Source organism: Triticum aestivum, chromosome 5B (assembly GCF_018294505.1).
Source record: "Triticum aestivum cultivar Chinese Spring chromosome 5B, IWGSC CS RefSeq v2.1, whole genome shotgun sequence".
Classification (NCBI taxonomy): Eukaryota; Viridiplantae; Streptophyta; class Magnoliopsida; order Poales; family Poaceae; genus Triticum; species Triticum aestivum.
Window position 1 is genome coordinate 659,637,678 of NC_057807.1, and position 18,967 is coordinate 659,656,644.

Consider the following 18,967-nt stretch of genomic DNA (forward strand, 5'->3'; position numbering starts at 1 on the left):
CGTATAGGTCTAGAGAGATAGTCCTATATAAGCATGAGTGATAGCTATATGAGACGAATATCTGGATTAAAGGGGATTCAAATATTTAAACTGGAGATCACGACATCGATAATATCATAACGCAAATTGGTGTATCAAACATGCATATTCATTTGAATTTGGAGACACGTGTAATGTTATATAGTTTATCAATATTGGTGATCCATAGATTCTTTAATTAGAAATAATGCATGGTTTATATGCAATTAATGTCTAAACAGGATTACACTACGTGTTGCATGTGTGAAACACATTATACATGTTTGAGAAGTAAAAAAAACCGCATGAAACACACATTAATTGGAGAAAGTTAGCGAGGAATGCATACATTGGATTTCAACATAAAGTGGTTTCAAATATTTGAAAATCCAAATTGATGGATACAACCTTATGAATCTGAGATCATTTCATTTGTAAACCATATTTATGTATAAAGGATGTTGTGCTTTTGAAAGTATATATAAAAAATTGTTTTATATAGAATTTTATTCCAATCGAAAATGGATCCCGCCTGGAAAAAAAATAGAATACAAACGGGATTCGAATTGAGTTGGCACGGTAAACGTGCACTCTGCAAAATCTGCGGGATGGAAATTACTACTGCCTATCCCTGCCATGCAAAGCCTATGTGCTCGATTTCTATAGGTTTCAATAGGGGTAGGTTTGTAATTTCACTCAAACGTGACATAACCGTCTCTCACCCGGATTCATACACGGTGGGCGCCAAAACAGAGTGCCCTCGGCCGAAATCGACTCCCTCCCCGATTCATACACGGTGGGCGCCAAAAACAAACTCTCCTCGGCAAATATTCGGTGTATGCGAGATTACCGTCCTATCCCCAACTCACTAATATTGATGTGATGTAGGAAATTTGAAACGGGGGCTAAGTTTGTAAATTTCCTCGCATTTGAGACATGTGCGCCCTGAAGAGATGGTTCCCCCCTTCCTCTCTACCTCCATTTCCCCATTCGTACTCCGTGGGCACCAAAACACCCTCTCCACCCCAGCCTCCTCCGTCCGCCACCCCCATCCACCGCCATCCTCCTGCACCATGCCGGAGCTGATACCCCGATGCCACCGTCCATTACAAGAGATCAACCTCTCTCACCCACGGCTTCGGACCGGGATCCTTGCATCCCGTCCTCTCGCTTCATCCCCGCCGTCGTCCACCTTGTCGGCACCGCTCCTACAATCGTCTCATCCACCGCACCCCGCCGCCACCGTTTACCCTCCTAGATCTGCTTCCACGCCGCCGACAACCATCGCTACCGAAACATCGTCAAATTCTCAGCAGATGCATACACGGCGCCGCACCAGAGGTGGTACTCTTTCGTATCTGCTCAACTTATTTATCGCAGCAAGAAAATAGATTGCCACTGCTTTACTCTGATTTCTTGTCCATCACTTACTTTCTAGTTGAAAGCAAACATTGGTTGTGAAGTTTCCTTTGTCCGATTTGCACCTTCAGATCCGCCATGGCACGCTCAACACTATACTCCCAATGCTTATGGTTTTCCCCTTTTATATTCCACACTAGTTAAATCACAATAGACTAAATTGCAAAATTGGGTCAGTTGATTTTTCAGAGCTCGCCGGAGTTCGCCGGTGAGAAGGAATGGGCTCGGGTGGGGACGGTGGTTGTGGGATGGTGGTGGTGGGGCCTCGCCGAACAAAGAAAACTTGAAGAGGGTGGGGGAGGGGTGGGGGCGGGGGTGGCGGAGGAACACAGGCGGTAGGGGCCGGTGGTCCGGCCGGCGGCCCGTGCGGTGTTCTGTATGGGAAGAATCAGAGATGAGGAAGAAGAAGGGTTAGGAGACTTAGGATCTTCATCCAACCACCTGAAATGGTCGAGAGACAGCAGGGAGTTGCATTCTTAATGCGCTCTGGTTCATCATGTGTTGGCACTGCGCAACGAACATTTTATTATCCAAAATCTGCTTGCTCTTCTTTAGCATGTTCCTCTTCCGTTCTTCTTTCTCTGTTCCTAAATACAAGTCTTTGTATAGATTCCACCATGGACTATATATGGAGCAAAATGAGTGAATATACACTCTAAAATGTATCTGGATACATCTGTATGTGATCCATAGTGGAAATCTCTACAAAGACTTATATTTTGGAACGGAGGGAGTATGATAGTAGTACAATATGTTCCTTGTAGTGAAGATGAGCAGGGACATTTGCAGTGTAGAGGTCTATACGGTCGGTTGTGATGGACACTTTGAACTCTTCGAGCCTCTTTGATTCGTAGGATTTTGTAAACAAAGGAATATGATTTGTAGTGGCCTGCCCACTTGATCCTATAAGAATAGCAAGGAAATGCGGGGAGCTGTGTCACCTTTGAGAGTTACACTGATATTAACAATACCGCACCTTCAGTTGAAGAGAGCTGGTATCCGAAGCCTTTCTAGCCGTACCGGCAATACTAGCACATATATTCCAGAAAGTTCCATTTTTCTAATTTTACTCTGAAGCATACGGTTTTCCCGTTATATCTACACTGTGATTTGTGTAGCTGCTTTGTGTCGCACTAGCAGCAGTCCACTCTTGAAGCTAAACACTGCAATGACTTACAAAATTGGCACCAAGCCATTGAGTGCCATTCTGGATGCAATGAAACTCATACGCTCCCCACCTGTAGATTCTTGTTCAGAATATTATCCTAATGACTATTCTAACCTCGAGGAGTCAAAGGCAGATGGCTTGTCATGTTCACCCATCAAGGTGCCTGTTCTAATTTGGCAAGGTTTTGTTGATTGCGCATATCTTGCATATGTTGTCTTGCATTTCTTCTACTTTGTTGCACCGCCATCTGCTTAGTTTACTCATCATATATGTCGAGATGCCATGCCCATCCATTATCAATACATATTCCATCTGTCATCATACCATGTTTTTCCACTCAAATGTTGTTCTTGTGCATCAGACATCAAAAAGGAAGAGAGTAATTGCCGAACCTGAAGGAGCACCAGCAAAGTCCTTGAAAAACGTGGTGGTGCCAGAAAAATCAGACAGCACCCCACCTATATTGGTTGTAGAACCAGTGACACAAAACGTAGCACCGACTCCAGCAGACTATACCCATACTTCGCTGGCCCCACCACACAGGACCTGCACTCCAGCAAAAGGTATACCGATTTTAGTTGCCATAACACCAGCCGTACCACAAAAAAATCCCACTCCAGCAAAAAGTACAGCAAGTCCATCGGTTGAAGACCTATCCCAACTGCAGAGATAGCCAATTCCTGCAGATTGGAACCCCATTCCAGTTATTCCCAGTTTAAAAGACAATGATTTTAATGTTGTTAGGGACTACGTGCATATATTCCCATCATGGGAAGATTATAGTAAAGACAAACACCATTTTCACATTTTCCTGTTCAACTTAAGTGTAAGTGCTATTATTCATGGTTATTATTTTCCTGTTTTCTGCTGATTGAACACATCAATGATTTACATTACATTGTTGTAAGTAGGCATGGGTCAATCTGGATATTCATGACGAGCAAAGCTTGCTTGTGCTTTTCAAGGAAGCATTGCAGCAGTACCGGTGTTACCTGAGGAAATCACACTTTGATGGCAAGCCTATAAACGAATTTCCGGTGAAGTCTCATGTGCTAAATTTAGAAGACATTGAATGGTAAAACCTTGTTATGCACTGGTCTCATTCCCAGGATGAGGTACTTTCTATGAAATCACATGACAATTTGAACTTCTACTTTTCTGCATGTGCCTTACGGATCTTTTTTGCAGGAAATCTGCTCGAAGAAGAATTCTGGTTTGAAAAGAATGACATGATATCACAAATATGTTGTCCGCTGCTTTGCTCTTGTTAGTACATGTAGTCTTGTATCACTGTACTTGCATACATACCTGGTTCATTATGTGACTGCAGTATGCATGATAGCTTGCTTATCAATTGTTCGCTCCAAATTATCTGATCTGTATAAATGGTTACATTAGTGTAGAACTAGATCATCGATGGCGCGCGTTGCTGCGCCCATCAATTTTTTCGATGAAATGGTAGGAATTTCTACAAATATTCGGAGGTATGATCACTTCACACGTCTAAACCAATGAAACTCTCTATTGGTTAGAAAAATATGAAACCTATAATCTCATTGAAAATTCATTCATATAAACTACAAACAGATTTATAACAATGGAAGTCAATGGTTGTACATTTTCTTTTAGGTCCCTCTAATCAAGCGAAGCACAAATTCATACTACAAATTAGCTTGGGCAAATCCATCAAAACTTTCAATGACAATAGTATGATGCCTTGTTTTCTGCTTTTTCGGCTATCGCTGGGTAAAGCCCTGCATTGATTGGTGCTACAACGCCACATGCAAGAAGAAACACAACAAATAAATAAATCAGTAATCTACTATAGAAGAAAAAAATCCACTTAGAATCATGAGAATTTTGTGTTCTTTGGGGCACACACAAAATGAGTTAAAGGGAACGCATGCAGCAATATTCCAAAGTTCAGGAAGAGCTGCCATGACCTTGTTACGTTTAAGATTTTTCTTTCTAATCAGCTGGGGATGTAGTGTATAATAAGTTGATATACACTACATCCCCAACTGATCAGAAAGAAAAATTACAGTCTCATTGGCATGTTGTCAGTCTAAGGAAATCTCTGACAGTTGTAAAGACTTGATATTATTAAAATGACAGTATTATTAACATGTTGTCAGACATACCTGTAGTGTTCAGCTGAATGGTACTATACTGACTTAAAAGGTTTAACCAAACAGAAAGTTATTATAACTGTAGTAATACCTACACCCCGAATAGAAAAGATGGTAAATTAGTGTACTAATCTTGAAAGCACCTTTGGCAACATAATCAAATCCAACATCTCAGCATCTATAGGGAATGCAAAATGCTCATGGAATAGAAAAACAGAGCACCCCTTTGCAGAAATAAGGCACATGTTTCCTTACCTGTAGGCAAAATGCAATATATTGTTTGTTTCCTGCAGGTCCTTAGCAGACTGTAAAACAAAATAAGAAGCCATGTTAGATGGTATGTGAAAGCGGATACATGAATGGTACTAACACGATATATTGTCTGCCCACAGCAAGTTATCAAGCAAGATCATCAAATATTTCTTTGCAGACCAGTGTGAGTGTTGTCAGCATTCTCGGGGGAATTACCTACAACAAAGCTGGAATACAAGGACTGACTAAGAAATACTCACATCACTCGAACTAAAATCCCGTGCACAAAATTTGAGATGTCCATTACTACTCTATAATGTAGCATCGGACTCATATTCTCTGAAATAGATATTAAATATATGATAACATAAACAACAATCCAAGAGAACTTATTTTGAAGGTTATAAGAGCATAAGTAACAGCCTCAGAAAAAACATGATGTTAGTCCTTGCCTTAATTCAGATTGTTTGCTATAACAAAAAGGAGCAAAGGTTCAGAAGAAGAAGGTAGATTGATTGGCTCAAAGTAGCATACTGGTGAGGCAGTGTATCCATCCATGTAGGAAAAATTCATCTATCTAGTAGTTTGATCTACTACTCATGATGCGGTAGGACAGAGTGAATACTCCGAACCGACTTAAACTTGTTTTAGACAATTCTTAGTGTCAAGATGGGGAAATAAATAATACCTCTATGAGTGACTTTCGAGCATCTTTTAGCTCCCTCTTCTGTCCTATATTTGCAGACAATAGTGCAATGCTCGTAATTTGCCTGCATCAGAAAGGGAACAACTATAAATATAATTATAGGGAATACAACATATCTTTAAATAAAAGAAAACAAATGATTGTTTTAGCCGCCAAGATACAGGCAATGCGCGAGCGGCGCTGTCCGGGCTTGCCTCCTCAAGCCATCCCCGCCCTGCACCGTCTGCTCCATTAACATCTCCCTACCACCAGAGCGAAACCCCAACTACAGGTGCGTGCATTATGGCTACAATTTTTGTTAACAAATTTCAGCTTCAATCAACATGAGTTGATTCATTCAGCTATCCCGTGAACTGAAAAACCCCCAGATTAGTCACCAACACATATCATGTAATAATACCAGCCGGAAATTTCAAGTATGGTGAGAAAGATTACCCTAGTTGGTGGAGAAGAAGCCAAAGGATGGCGACGAAGATGCGGGGAAGGCGGTGGTGGGAGCGACGGCTTGCGGTGGCGGCCCGGAGTTGGGTGTCGGGCGCCATGGCCTACACGCCAATATTGCAAGGCGCACGCTGTGGCAGCTGTGGAGGGAGGGGTGGAGGGGCCTCGACAGCGGGGTCCTCGAGCAGCAGCGCCGCCGTTCGTGGATCGGCTCTACCCGGATCCCGCTCCTCCGGTTGCTGGGATCGACCGGATGGACTCGATACCATCCCTCAACTCAGGTGGACGGACGCACATCGGCCGTCTCTGCAGCTCGATTCTGGAGTGGAATCGATGCAGTATCGCCCCCTTAGCCTCCATAGGGATTGGATTAGGGTTCGAGAGTGGATGGAGAGTCGATGCGATCTCGCTCCCCACAGCCTCAATCAGGATTGGATTAGGGTTCGCGAGTGGATGGACCGGTCGCTCGTAGGCCTCGCAATCCCCCCAGTAGCGGGCCTCCTTCGAATGGGCTGGCGGCTCGAAGGCCCAATGCACCAGGGGCCTTCGTTTTGGTCCATGGAGCAGCAGCCCACAGGACAGCTGGGCTAGTTTAAACACAGTGTGGAACAGATCGTTTAAGACACAAAATCTGACGGCCAGAAACTCCCACATCAATAAAACGGAGGGCCGAAAACCCAAATCGATGTGAGGGCAGGGATTAGGTGCGGTTATACTATCCTTAATATATCCAATGCCAATGAATTTTTTTAGCTCTGCATTGTTCTTGTAAGTAATTGTTATCCTTTATCAGTGTACTTATATTGACAGGTAGTTGTTCATGTACCATCACCCTGCAGCTTATTTTCCTTTGCCCTCCATTTTCTACACATCAGATCTATATTTACTCTTACCATAAGGTTGGATAACACCGATGGTACTAAAGAAGTTTAGTTGTGCATTGCTCTTGGCTATACCTTTTGCCCGTATCGCTGTACTTACATTTATAGCTACTTGGTTACTTAGCATCAGTCTTCATCTTATCTTAAATATTCTTTTTTTCTTATATTATCACATCTATATTTACTCTTAACAAAATGTAGAATAAAGGCAATGCTTATGAAGAAGACTTTGTGGTAAACTTTTTGAATTGCCCCCCCCCCCATCAGCATGGGCAAGAGCTTTCTAGAGCCTGTCTTCACCAATAATGTAAGTTTGTCCTCCTCAAGCCTTCAAACTTTGATGTGTATATTTGGTTAGGCATGACTGCAACAGCTGTTTATTTTGTTGGTTAAAGAATGGCGTCTCCTCTCCACCACCTCTACCCTAGCAATGGCGTCTTCTCTCCCTAGTAGACATGGATGGTCTACTCCATTTGGACTTCAAACCTAGCCAGGCGATCGCAGAACATGTTCATCGTAGTTTTGGATCTACGGTCCATTTTTCTCCTAGCAATGGTACCAAGGAGTTCTTCTTGGTGGTCTTCTTCTCCTCAGCCTCCTTCCCCCTCTCGGTTGATTCTGTGGGTATTGCTCTTCAATGTTGTATTGGAGGTTCTGCTGAGGGTTTCTCGATCTCTCGGTTGGATGATCGCAAGTTTCATTTCTCTGTGGCGTCTAATCGAGTTGGTCATTTCATTTACCATCTCAAGGATCGTATTTGGCCCGACTTTGTCTGCCATTTCTCGCTCTATCGTCCAGAGAGACATGTTGTTCCCAAGATTGATTCTCGCTGGTATTCGGATCATCATTTGGAAGAGCTATCTACACGCAAACCTATGGCGATTAAACCAACATTCTCATTTGACTCGCGGGTTGATACTTTTGATCCTTCTTCGGTGTCTGAATTGGCAAAATTTGGTCTTTTCAATCATGACTTGTGCACACAGAGGATTTCTATAGTCGCCGGAATGTCGCCGGAAAACTCACCACCGGCTAGCGCCTTACAACAGTCATCCAATTAGATCGCTTTTGGCATTAATGTCCCAAAGAATATTCCAGGCAATGCATTTACTACTAACCTCCGTTTTGGTAGTTTTCTTGAGGGAAATTGCCACTCACAGGCTGGAGACGGAAGCCACTCAACACTTATTGCCGAGTTCTATCCGTATTGGAGAATTTCAAACTCTGGTTCCACCCTCGGGCATTCAACACCGAAATCAATTTCAAGGAAGTAAATTCAGGCAAGATTGCTGGGATGATATCCCCCTTTTATGCTTCTTTATATTAATGACCAGCGTAAATTTGGTTATTCTGATAGTCATATTGCCAAATCTGGTCTATTCTGTCGGTCCCACCATCGGATTACATTAATAAACGCCTGAATATATGTTATATTTGCAATGGCTCTGGTCACCAAGTGGACTCTTGTCCTGACAAAGTTTGCAACACCATCTCCTCTGATCTTTGTGTGGGCCCTTCTGGACCATCTACGGATGCTCATTCTGACGGTGGACGACAATTCTGTGGATCTCAGCCATGCTATCTCTGTGGTTCGCTGGCCCATTTATATTTTGCATGTCCTGGCCTTATTCGATGCCGCATCTGCTCTTTCTTGGGCCATACACATCAATTTTGTCACCCTTTGGCCTGTAGAATGCATTGGAAGGCAAAGCATGGCTCTCTTTTTTCGGATACTCACACGGTAGGTCCCTATTTTTCTGCCTCGCACAAGGAAGAAAATAATCAAGATGCTTATCTCCTTGAGAAGGGCAAAGAAATTATGACATATCCAATCAATGCAGTCTCCCTGAGGCATCAAATCAATCAGTCCTTAATTACTGATATTGTGCCCGTTGGCAATGCTACTGACCCTCCTGTGCCTGTAGCCGTCCGATGCTCATCTAAGGGTCGATCCAAACACATGTCCTCCTCTGATTGGCAAGGTGGGAGGCAGCCGAAATCGGTCTGGGTTCCCAAGGGGACTAGAGCCCGTGCCGATACGCATTCTGCTCTATTTCTCTGCTCCAATAGCGCCACCGCTCCAGAGCTCCACCACCCTCCCATGGCGAACTTCCCCGTCAATGTGGTGCCCTACCTTCCGCAGGGCATGACGATCGAGCTCGGCCCGGAGGATAGAAAGGTGAGGGATGACATGGTGGTCAGCCCAACTCCTCCGCTTCGCCATGACTTCCTCGCCATCGCGGAAGTCAATTGCTTCGTGTCGTTCCACCACAAGGCGACGCTGCGCCATACCATTGAAGGTTTGCTGGATGAGTCCCAATTCTTCCCCACTGAGATAGATGATCATCCTTTAGGAGTTGGGATTTTTGGCTTTGCGGATTCCATTACTAGAGATGCGGTGGTGGGTACTACTTTTGAGCTAGATGAGGATGACGAGAATATCCACACAGTAGTCTCATTTGTGCCTCATGATGTAGCTTTGAACCGGAGGCTGACCACTTCCGGTCCTCAGAGTTGGCTTCTTTATATTGGTTTTCCACAAGATTATCAGACCTCGCATTACATGCACAAGTCAGTTGATAAATTTGGTGAGCTTGTCACTTGGCACAATCCAAGGGGGGATAGAAAGCTTGTTTTGCTGAAAGTTATAGTTATTCACATGCGCCTAGTTCCAAAATTTTTTGTTATGCATCAGCTCAGCGGTGATCGCCATTGTTGGACAGTGTGTGTTACTATGCTGCGCAACAGCGACTAGGATGCTCATCTCCCTGAGATTCCACCTACGGGGATTGAGCCACCTCCGGCTGATGGTATTCCTCACCCACTCCACGGTGATGGTCTCACTGCAGAACAACTATATCAAGCACAACTGAATAATTGGATGGCTCAGAATGCACAGATGAATGCAAATGCTGCTAATGCAAATGCAGACAATCAGGGCAATGAGGTTCACTTTCAGGCCAACTGGGGACAATGGCCCCCCTCTCCTCCTCCGGCTCTGTATAACTACCAGGCATGGCTTTCTCAAGAGGAACTCTAGGTCCAAGACGGTATTGTGCCAAACAATAACCTACTGGATAGCCCAGGTACGGCCTGGAATGACTCCATTTCAGTTTTTGGCAGTTCTGACTCTAGTGCGACAGTGTCCGACAGCTATGTCCTGGTACCTGCGAATCTGTTTCACTCTTTGGTGGAGGGAGAAAGTTCTGATATGGCCACATCTTCTGCTCAAATTTACCCAATGGATACACCTGCTGCTCCAGTTAACTCTCTTGAAGTGGTTGTCTCTCTCACTCAGAATGGACTTCAGTTTGCTATGACTGAACAAAGTAATGTGATCTCATCGATGCTCATTAAACAAGGTTTCTCATTCATCAGGCTCAACTCCTTCTTGAGATCGACCATCATGCCATTAGTTGCCTCCTATTGCCCTTGGAGCACTGGTTTTGGTCTCCGGCACGATTGGGTGCAGGTTAAAGCAGTGATCACTGTTGAGAATGATTTGGTGTCAGTTACAGCAACAAAACAGACAAGGGAGTTTGCTTCTTCATCTCTGCAACTTGAAGAGCTCCAGGACACACCTGACTTAAACACAGTTGTCAGTCCAGACCATATTTTCTTGGAGAATCCAGTGGTGGCCCACCAATCTCAGGAGATTTCTGTTCCTACTCAGCATGTGCAACCTGTACTTCCCCTGAGTGCTGACCATGTGGCTCAAGTGGCAGCATCTGTTGGTCCAATTGTGGAACCTGATCACAGCTTCTGGGATGAGACTCCTGTGGGTTATCTCCAGATCTCTGGAAGTGTGACCTCTGATGTCCCAAATGATGGTTTCTTGGTTAATGCTGAACACAGCTCTGCTAGTATTCTTGGAGGAACAGGGCCAGATCCTGCTGACACAATACGCAAAGGGAAGCTTGCCATGCCCATGTCATCTGTTTCTTTTCGTCGTAGCACCAGGTCCAACAAATATGACGGCTTCAAAGTTCCTGCCATTACTGATAGCAAACCAAGATCTTCTAAGGTGAAGCCAAGGATCACTCCATCGGCACTGCAGTCCATGGCTCGTTCTGAAGAAGAAGATAGTTCTGTTGTACCACCGCCCACTCTGATTGCCACGTTGCAACTTGTTGGCACAGTCAAATGTTCTATTCCTGCTGCCGATCTCTCTGAAGAGGTGCTCAATGAAGTTAATGAGGATGCTCTTTCATCCTCATCCAGCGCTTAATCTTTTCTCTTTTATCCATGGTACTTTTGGTTAACTGGAATGTTCTTTGTTGGAACGTCTGTGGTTTAAATTCTGAACCTAAGCAACTTGCTATGTTTAATGCATTTACGGCCAGTGGTTATGATGTGATCTGTCTGCAGGAAACTAAGAAGCACTCTGTTGATAATAACTTTATTAAGTCTTGCTGCCCACGATGTTTTGATAAATTTGAATTTATTCCGGCCCGTGGTGCTTAGGGCGGAATTGCAACAATTTGGAACAGTTCAATTTTCTCTGCCACCATAGTGGCCTCCAGGGACTTTGCCTTAGTGATCCGCTTCCAATCCACTCAATCAGTACAACATTGGACCCTAGTGAATGTGTACGGCCCCTGTCAGGGAGATGAACGTAGGGACTTCATATAGTGGCTGCTAGACCTCAATATCCCACACAATGAAGATTGGCTCCTTTTAGGGGATTTTAATTTCATTCGTGGCCCAGACAACCGTAATAAGCCAGGTGGAAATTTTGGGGACATGATCACCTTCAACGATTTTATCAGAAGCCAAAATCTAGTGGAACTGCCTATCAAAGGTCGAGCTTACACCTGGAGTAATATGCAAGCGGACCCCCTATTAGAGCAAATTGACTAGTTTTTTACGAGCACCAACTAGACTACTACATACCCTAAAACCCTAGTAAAGCCTCTAGGTCAGCCAGTTTCCGATCACATCCCTTGTGTGGTTTGCATTGAGACAACCATTCCTCGCTCCAAGATTTTCAGGTTTGAATCGTATTGGGTGCATCATCCTGGGTTTATGGACACGGTTTCTAATTCTTGGTCCAAACCAATTCCCTCGACCAACATGCCTACTGTTATTTCCCAAAAGTTTAAATTCCTAAGGCATGATCTAAAAAGATGGAGTAAAGATATTTCTAAGTTGTCTATTGCCATTAAAAACTCCAACAGGGCTCTCTTTGAACTTTATGAACTTGAAAATAAAAGGCGTATCACCACTCCAGAATCAAATTTTCGACGCATACTCAAACACCATATTCCGAGGCTTCTTAATTATCAGAAAGAATATTGGAGGGAGAGATGTACTATAAGATGGGTAAAGTTTGGCGATGAGCAACCAAATTTTTCTCAAGCAATAGCCTCAGAAAGATATAGGAGAAATAACATTGCTTCACTTAACACTGATGATGGATACTATGTAGAAGATCATGCGTGCAAAGAATCTGTTATCTTTCAAGCTTTCAAAAAACGACTTGGGTCTTCTAGGAAACATGAAATGAAGTTTGATTTAGCCAGAATTATCAAGAAGGTTGAAAATTTGGACCAATTAACTGTGCCATTCACTCACCAAGAAATTGATGATGTCATTAAATTCATGCCTGCGGATAGAGCTTCGGGACCAGATGGTTTCACTGGTCACTTTCTCAAATCTTGTTGGCACGTGATTAAGGAAGACTTCTACCATCTTTGCAATCAATTCCATGAGGGCAACTTAAACCTGGAGAGCATTAATGAGGGTTTCATTACTCTGATCCCAAAAATCAATGCACCTTCTTCAGTCAATGATTACAGGCCAATCACGCTACTCAATTGTTGTTTTAAGATCATTACGAAACTTCTTGCCAACCGTCTACAAAAGATCATCTTAAAAATAGTGCATCGGAATCAATATGGTTTTTTGAAGGGAAGATCTATACAGGATTGTCTGGCATGGGCGTTTGAGTACATTTATCAATGCCAAACCTCAAAAAAACCAATTGTCCTCCTTAAGCTTGATTTCGCTAAGGCATTTGACACGATTGAGCATGAAGCAATGTTGGAGAAAAAAAACCTCAGTACCAGCATTGCCCAATTCTTCGGCTTCATGACTGGCAAAATGCCATTTACTTACCTTGGGTTGCCTTTGGGGTCCACACGACCATCTGTTCAGGATTTAATGCCTTTGGTTTGCAAAGTGGAGCGCCGCCTCACAGCTACTCTCAACATGATTTCATATGGAGCAAAGCTTTCTCTACTAAACTCAGTGATCACTTCGCTCACAATCTTTGCTCTATGTACACTAAAGCTCCCCATTTCCATTATTGAGTTGTTAGACAAGATCATAAGAAAATGTCTTTGGACTAAAAAGACGGAGCATGGGGAATCATGAAACTCTCTGGCTGCTTGGAGCATGATTTGCAAACCAAAGGAATGTGGTGTAATGGGTATATTAGACCTCAGAATACAAAGTGATGCCATGTTGCTTAAATATCTTCACAAGTTCTACAATCACTGGGATCTACCGTGGGTGGAACTAATCTGGAACACCTGTTATACCTAGAAAATCCCATATGCAACGGATGCATGTGGTTCCTTCTGGTGCAGAGACATCACAAAGCTCATGCCTGTCTATAGAGGCATCACCAAAGTCTCCATACAGGATGGCCACACCACTTTGCTTTGGAAAGATCTTTGGATGGATGATATCCTGGCCTCTAGCCATCCCAGGGCCTTCTCGTTCACCAGAAATGAAGATATCTCTGTCCACGCTCTCTTAATGGCTAGCACGTTGGGGAAACCTTCCAACTCCCTCCATCTGCACAGGCACATGCAAAGTTGATAGATCTACAGCAACTGTTGACACCGATTACCTTAGCCCACGGAGAGGACAAATGGACATGCATTTGGGCTAAAGGAGACTACACTACGAGCCAATACTACTCCTATTACTTCAAAGAAATAAAAGCTCACCAAACATACAATTGGCTGTGGAAATCTAAAGTCACCATGAAAATCAAAGTGTTCAGCTGGCTACTCCTCTCAGATAGACTAAACACACGAAACATGCTCAAGAGGAGACATTATAACATTGGTGGCAATCACACTTGTCTGCTGTGTAATTCACCTATTGAAGAAACTTTGGAGCACCTTTTCTTCACCTGTCCATTTAGCCAAGAGTGCTGGTCACATCTTAATATCAACTGGATAACACATGGTACAAGGCTTCAATGGATTGAGCATGCTAAAACTACGTGGAATAGCCTGATGTTCATGGATATTTTCCTACAGGCTGCTTGGAGCATATGGAAAGAGAGAAACAACAAACACTTCAGAGGGATATCACCTTCCAAATCATCCTGGCTGGCTAGGTTGAGAGAAGACATCTCCCTTCTTCGTTACAGAGTGGGAGAAAAACTTAAACCCCTTTTGACCTCTTTTGTAGATAGTATTTAACTTTATACTTGTTTTCCTACCTCTTTTGTTCCTTCTTTCTAGTGTTCACCTCCCCCCCCCCAAAAGCTGCTCCATGGCAATGGATGTAAGGTTATGACTTTGTAAGACTTTTTGTCTCTTTATTTAATACATACAGTAGGAGCCTCTCCTACTGTTTCAAGTGTCAAAAAATAGCTGTTTATTTTTGGTGTTTGCATCAAATTGCATGTTTAAAGTTTATTATGTAGTTCATAAACAAAAGTTTGTCCTTCTCAATTTAATTTTTCAGTTGTACAACCAAGTTCCTTCTTCATACCATGTAAATTAAACTATACAGAGCAAGTGATCTTCTTTTGCACTGCATGTATGCTTCTATTCTTGATCCGTAATCCAGTGGTGTGGTGAACCTACCCACTACAGCACAATGGCATATTCTGTAATGTCTTAACTATGAATAGTGTCATATCATTCTACTATTATTTAAACCGTCTCTTTATTTGCCAATCTGACAGCACACTAGCCTGATACTTATGAGTTCTTGATCTGTAATCCAGTGGTGTCGTGAAGCTGCCAACTCCTTCACAATGTCATTTCCTGCCATGTCTTGACCTGAACAATACCATATTGTGTTAATGCAATTTTAAACTATGCCACTTTATTCATTAGTAAGAAATGTGATGAATTGTCAGCACTGATACTTTTATGTGCAAAACTTGTCATCTGTCTACTTGTTTATCTTTTAGAGTGAGGAGGATATAAGTGTTAAACAAGTGCAGTCTCACCAGCTTGCTCAGCTGCTTGCGCTGCAGCTCCACGGCGGGGCTAACCTTTCTTGAACTCTATTGAAGTGTTGTCGGTTTTATATATCCTATCTTCGCAGTAAAACAGCCAAACCGTAAAATTACGGTACATAATCCGGGCGTCATGCAATCATGATGTATGATCCGCATCTAGGGCCCCGTCATCTTGGTCCATTAAAAGGCCTAAATGTAAACTGGCCCACTAGTAAATTCGGGCTTTTAATAGGCCGAGTAAACCGCCGGCCCTCTTTTCGCAAGAAAACTCAATGGGCTTTTAGGACGCTGAGAAGTAGGTTGGGCCTGAAACGTGCCGAACAGCTCACGGGCCGGCAGCAGCCCGAAATGGACCCTGGCCCATGATTGTGCCAATCAAATCATGGGCTTTTAACAAGACAAAACTGTCTCGGTCCTTGTTTGGCCAAATCAGATTATCGGCTGCGAGCAGGCCGGATGCAAACCGGGTCGTAGTTAGGCCCAACTATATGATGGGCTTTTAACATGACGAAATTAATATAGGGCCGAAATGATAAATGGGCCCTTCATAGGCCGAAACTAATATCAGGTCAAATTACTATATGGGCCTTTAGCAAGTGGGCCCAAAAGTATAGTGTCCAGTTGACAGGCCGAATCTGATATGGGCCATAGTTTAGCCCAAAGCCTCTTAAAGGGTCGGACCTGATCTGGGCCGTAATTTGGCCCAGAACATGGTAGGCTTTTAACGGGCCGGATCTCATATAGGCCCTTATTAGGCCTAGAACGTGGCAGGCCATTAATGGACCGGATCAAATATGGGTCGGCATGTGGCCCAAAACATGGCAGCTAGTTAATGGGCCAGCCTACTAGGGTCCTCAAAATCTTGTGGGCCTACAGCTGGGCCGGCCCATTAATGTCGGCGAAATCTCATGGGCCTTGAGCTGGGCCGGTCCATTATGGTCCACAAAAATCTTGTGGGCCTTTACCTGGGCCGGCCCATTATGGCCCGCGAAAATCTTGTGGGCCTTTACCTAGGCCGGCCCATTATGGCCCATTAAATCTTGTGGGCCGTTAGCTGGGCCCGCCCATTATGGTCTGCAAAATCTTGTGGGCCTTTACCTCGGCCGGCCCATTATGGCCCGCTAAATCTTGTGGGCCTTTAGCTGGGCCAGCCCATTATGGTCCGCAAAATCTCGTGGGCCTTTAGCTGGACCGGCCCATTATGGTCCACAAAATCTTGTGGGCCTTTAGTTGGGCCGGTCCATTTAAACTTTATGGGCCACTTTTGGGCCGGTCCACGTGTCAACATATCACAGGCACATCTCGCCCATTGGATGAGTGACACTTGTGCCAACGCGGAGCTGACACGTGTTTCCTCCCGCCAATGATGATTTTACACGTGGAAAATCCCCATTGGTCTGGGCTGTTAACGGGTTATCGGATCCAAAACCGGACTCGATAGCTTAACGGCGTTCCGTTATGGTGGATGCCACATGTCGGTCACCCTTGACGAAAGCACTTCTGTGACGCGCGGTTTATCGTCATGGAAGTGGACACTTCCATGATGATAATTTTGGTAATATCATGGAACACCTCTACGACAGCACAGGTATGACTATCTTGATTCAGTCATAAAATCATCATGGATGTACATGCATGACAGAAAACGTGACCTACTGTGACAAACACGTATCATCACGGAAGTGTATTTTTTGTAGTGGGGAGAACTACTGCGATTGTATTTCTGGTTCTTCCGGTCAAGTACCTCAGTAGAGAATGCCGAAAACTGACGGTCATGATAAGCGAGAGCGGGTCAGCAATCCCGCGACTTAGTGTTACACTATGAATCGCTCGCGATTTATGCCATGTCATACGAGGGACTAGGTTTTTGACCAGCCGCGTTGTAAAGGCGCCGTACTCCGGCTCGCCGATCATGCAACAAGGGGCTAGTACTTAGCGCCACTAATGGACTCTTATGGCTAAGTGAAAGTCATAAAGCCGCATAGTCTGATTGCCTAGTTCATTCCGCAAGACGCCTCCTACATCGAACCAAGACATTGGATTAAGTGTTGTCATGCGTTCCCGAACACCCCCGTAATATTTATGTGGGGGCTGAAGCCAACGACTGGTAAAATTTTAGATATATAAACGGCCAAAATAGGAGGATAAACTACTCATAAAATGCATAATCATAAATATCATACACAATGAGTTCATTACATGACTCTTACAAACCGGACCCAACTACTCAAAGATGGCATCCTTCGAACACTGCCCCTCCACAATGCGGGCTCCCTCAAGGACCTCGTCAAAGTACTTCTCCGGCCGCCGGTGCTCTTTCCCTTCAGGCGGCCCTGAGGTAGCAATTTTGACGGCCTTCATCTTTGCCCACTGCACCTTGACACGGGCAAAGGCCATTCGGGCACCTTCGATGCAGGACGACCGCCTGAGGGCATCGATCCGAGGAAGCGCCTCCACTAGCCTCTGCACGAGGCCAAAGTGACTATTAGGGATGTGATCGGCCGGCCACAAGCGGATTATAACATACTTCATGGCTAGTCCGGCCACCCTGTGCAGCTCGGACAACTGCTTCAGCTGGTCGCTCAAGGCCACGGGAAGTTCCGGCGCAAGGTACTGCAACCAGAATAACTTCTTCATCGAGCTCCCCTCTTTGGCTTGGAAAAATGTGGCAGCATCCGCAATACTCTTCGTCAGATCAGCAAAGGCGCCTGGAGAACTCCAAACTCTGGTCAGTAAAATATACCTCTTACTACTATATCTACTCTGCATGATAAAAGCCTTACCAGCCACAATCCGCTTCGCCTCTTGTATCTCCTGGCGAGCACCCTGGGCATCAGCCCGGGCCTCCTTCAGACTCTCAAGAGCTTTGGTGAGTTCAGAGGCCTTCTCCGAACTCTTCTACTCCAAGGACTCGTACCATGTGATGGCGTCCTTGAGCTCCTTCTCTATTTCCTCCACCCGCGACTGTCCGCGGCCACCTTGCTCGCCTCTGCTTCCTTCTTGGCTTTGGCAAGGATGCTCTTGAGGGACTCGACCTCGTCTATGACAACTACGAACATATTCATAACATTCTTAGTCAGTTTCAAACCGACCACACATGAATATAATTTCTGGATATACTAAAATACCGCATACCTTGGGTTTCGTCGAACCGCTTATTTGTACGGTCGAGTTCCTCATCGGATAGCCAGAGCTTTCGATTGAGCTCGGCAATTTCTGCGGCCTGGACAGTAGCCGCCAGCTTCGAAGCATGTCGAATATAAAAAAACAGTGCATGATATACTTGTTAATGATCCTCTGTTCAGATTGTTATAATCCAAACAGAGTCTCAGGGGCTACTGTCTACACATGGGCATCGCCACACACATATATATACAGAATACTCATGAAGAATATTAAGCCGCTTACCTCGAAGCCTGTTAGTAGGCTGTGGAAGGCTTCGGTCAGTCCGCTTTTCGTAGACTGAACCTTCTCCATAGCCGCACCCATAAGGGTGCAGTGTTGTCACGCCCAATATGCGATACTATCCTAAAGAGACTTGAAGGTCCCACCAAGGAAAGAACCGCATATTGAAACGCTTTTGCAAGGTGGATATCATTACATCAACATTACATAATAGATGGGGATACATACATGAGGCATATAATGCCACACGAATACAACATCATCTTACATAAGATCAACATCCGACTACGGATGAATCACAAACAGAAGCTCAAACGACATCCACCCTGCTAGCCC

The 18,967-nt window shown here is 44.4% G+C and overlaps 2 long non-coding RNA genes across 2 annotated transcripts; both read right to left on the reverse strand.

Annotated features, from left to right (window-relative positions):
- Window positions 1-4,348: 4,348 nt before the first annotated feature.
- Window positions 4,349-5,779, reverse strand: LOC123117478 (uncharacterized). Its single transcript, XR_006457383.1, has 3 exons — window positions 5,675-5,779; window positions 4,990-5,039; window positions 4,349-4,374 (listed from the first exon to the last, which is right to left on the reverse strand). It is a non-coding gene; the product is annotated as an uncharacterized lncRNA (long non-coding RNA).
- Window positions 5,780-17,452: 11,673 nt separating this feature from the next.
- Window positions 17,453-18,729, reverse strand: LOC123117479 (uncharacterized). The gene is made up of 3 exons (XR_006457384.1): window positions 18,362-18,729; window positions 18,010-18,275; window positions 17,453-17,934 (listed from the first exon to the last, which is right to left on the reverse strand). It is a non-coding gene; the product is annotated as an uncharacterized lncRNA (long non-coding RNA).
- Between the last annotated feature and the right edge of the window lie 238 nt (window positions 18,730-18,967).